The sequence below is a fragment of the Jaculus jaculus genome, chromosome 4 (genome assembly GCF_020740685.1).
Source record: "Jaculus jaculus isolate mJacJac1 chromosome 4, mJacJac1.mat.Y.cur, whole genome shotgun sequence".
In the NCBI taxonomy this organism is placed as follows: Eukaryota; Metazoa; Chordata; class Mammalia; order Rodentia; family Dipodidae; genus Jaculus; species Jaculus jaculus.
In genome coordinates, this window is record NC_059105.1 from 97,589,606 (window position 1) to 97,592,607 (window position 3,002).

Here is a 3,002-nt window from a genome sequence, read left to right on the forward strand (position 1 = left end):
TCTGAGTACTTGATGACCCACCAAGGGTTAGTGGTAAGACCCTACTGCTGAAGACACCTTATGTGGTTGACATGTAAAATGGAATGGCATGGCTAAAAGTTGGAAGAGAGTCAGTCCCCAGACAGTCAGCGCTTCTAGTGGGCGACTGGGGAAAATGACCAATATCTGTTCAAGCAACTCATGGTCTAACTACTTAGCAGCAAATAACCTGTTGTGATGCCCACACAAGTGCAATAATGGCACACAACCATGGTGGGGAACCAACTACTCTTGATTTGGCTAACTGATCCCCTCAGTGGTACAGGACCCATAGCTGGAGCTGGGAAACAAGTCAGAACCATATCCAAACATTAGCCCACTCTCCAATATCAAGCTACCATCAATCATTGGCTACAAGAGGGCCTACACCTATTAAATTCTCTATTAGAAAAATAAGGGTTATCTCATTTGTCCTGGTGCTAACGTACTCTCTGTTGGAGAATCTGCTTCTCTTTTTTCAGATAGATGTAGATTCTAAGTATAGAGCCACCCCATCATACCTCAAAAGAGCCCCAGCTGAAACTAAGAAAAATTGGCAAAACAAGCAAGGGTGATGTTTTCATGGTGAACCAGCTACTAGCACAAGGGTGAAGGAGACCAACACAGAGAAAAATCAACTCCTACCAAATCAGAGATCCAGAGACCCAGAGGCCCCCGACACCTCATCACTGAAGCAGACCAAAACTGAACCCAACATGGCTCAGGGAAATTTTGCGAAAGAGGGGGCCAAAAGAATGTCAGAGCCACATGTTGGGTCATGATATGCAGAGATATTTATCCTACCCATAACTGTGGGCTAACTCCACAATGCATGACCCATATACCTCAACAAGAAGGGGCCAGGGCGAAGGGGTAGGTCACGGATGAGCCTAATAATGGTACCAAACTGACTGTATTTGCTGAGTACAAAACTAATAAAAATAAAAAATGCTCGCCACAAGGAATAAAACTCACTTCCCCACGTGTACTTTTTTTAAGGGTAAGTGGAATTAGAGACTTCTAAACTATCAAGTGGTTGTCTTTGTAAATACTTTTTTTTTTTTTTTTTTGCCCCAAATGCCTGAAAATTCAAAGGCATACTTAGGTATAAATACAAATACATATAAACTCCTATTCTTTGCTGACAGTTATAATTTCTAAACAACACAAAGCACTTTCTCCATCAACAGTGGATCAAAATGCTTCTACATTAGTTGTGCAAAAGCTGTTTTTTAAAGTTAAAAAAATAAGCAAAGAAAAGTGGCCGAGTGTGGTGGTGCATGCCTTGAATCCCAGCACTCGGGAGGCAGAGGTAGGAGGATTGCCATAAGTTCAAGGCCACCCTGAGACTCCATAGTGTATTCCAGGTCAGTCTGGGCTAGAGTGGAAAATCAAAAAAAAAAAAAAAAACAAACAATCTGCTGAAAAAATGAGGCAGAGAATGAATAGAGCATGTTCAAAGGAAGCCATAGAGAGAAATACAAATTGCCAGTAGTCAAAGAAATTCACAATCCCTTGTACTATCAAGGAAATGCAAATTAAAACAACTATGCACCTTATTGCAGTCAGGATGGCAGTCATTTAAAACGTAGCTGATGGACTGGAGAGATGGCTTAGCAGTTAAGGTGCTTTCCTGTGAACCCTAAGGACCCATGTTCAACTCCCCAGTTCCCAGGTAAGCCAAAGGCACAAGGTGATGCATTTGGAAGGTCGCACATGCGCACAAGTTGGCACATGCTTCTGGAGTTCTATTACAATGGCTGGAGGCCCTGGCAATCCAATTCTTTCCTCCTCTCTCTCTCTCTCTCTCTCTCTCTCTCTCTCTTTCTTTCTTTCTCTCTTTCTCTCATTATCTCTCTCTCTCTCCCTAAAATAAGCAAACAAAACAAAACAACAACAACAAAAAACCAAAAACAAAAGGCCAGTCTGTTGGGCTTGCCTTAATAAAAGAAAATCAACCCACAATAAATGTTGGTGAGGATGTGGGAAAAAGGAAGTCCCATTCACTGCTGGCATGAGTGAAAACTTGTACAACCACTATGGATGTCAGTGTGGAGACTCATGAAAAGGACCAATATCAACTGAATAAACTATATGGATAGGTTATTAAACTTATGGTATATGCAAAGAAAACAACATATTTAAGTTAAAAATTTTCAATAAAATTATTTAAAAATATTTTTATTCATATTTATTTATATGAGAAAGAGAGGTAGAGAGAATAGATGCATCAGGGCCTCCAGCTACTGCAATCAAACACCAGATACATGTGCCACCTTGTGTATCTGTCTTATGTGGGACCTAGGTAAATGAACCTTTGGCTGTGCAGGGAAGCATCTTAACTGCTAAGCCATTTCTTCAGCCCCACTACAATTTTCTTTTTTTCAGTTTATCACTGTCATTTTATTTATTCTGTTTGCTCGCAGCAGACATCCCTAAACTCAGGGAGCCACATAAACAGGACTCCAGACCTTAGAATCTCTGACTTGTCCCTTGAGGGGCCAGTCTGGTGACCTCTCTCTGTCCACACACTCTCCAAGTTAGAACCTGGGTTGAACAAAGGCTCCAGAGAAAATGGCTCCGTGGTGAACCCAGACCCACCGCTTTACAGCCATCTTGGTGTGATGTCCTTCAATTATGCTTCCAGGAGGTGGGTGGGGGCTTTAGGGTCTCATGAGGTCTCTGCCTACCCCACAGGTTGTGGAGAAAGGGCACTGAGATGCTTCTCCAGGGCAGCGCAGAGATTAGGCACAGGAGAGGGGCAGGGCAGGATCTCGCTCTAGGGCAAGCCCCAGCTATTGGCCAGCTCACAGTCCCAGGAGCCAAGGACACATGTGCACACACCTACCAGCACTTGCACTCAGATGCACAGGGTGAGGAAGGAGTGGGCTCTCTTCCCGCTTTCCTCTCAGGCAGGGAGCACAAACATGAGTCAGAAAAGGGACAGTCCCGAGGGCTCGGCAAGGTCTGTGGGCAGTAAGGGT

General features: G+C 43.6%; 1 protein-coding gene across 2 annotated transcripts in view; it reads right to left on the reverse strand.

Annotated features, from left to right (window-relative positions):
* The window catches only part of Arhgap15 (Rho GTPase activating protein 15), a 671,175-nt gene that overhangs the window by 155,061 nt on the left and 513,112 nt on the right, over positions 1-3,002 (reverse strand). The window lies entirely within an intron of this gene.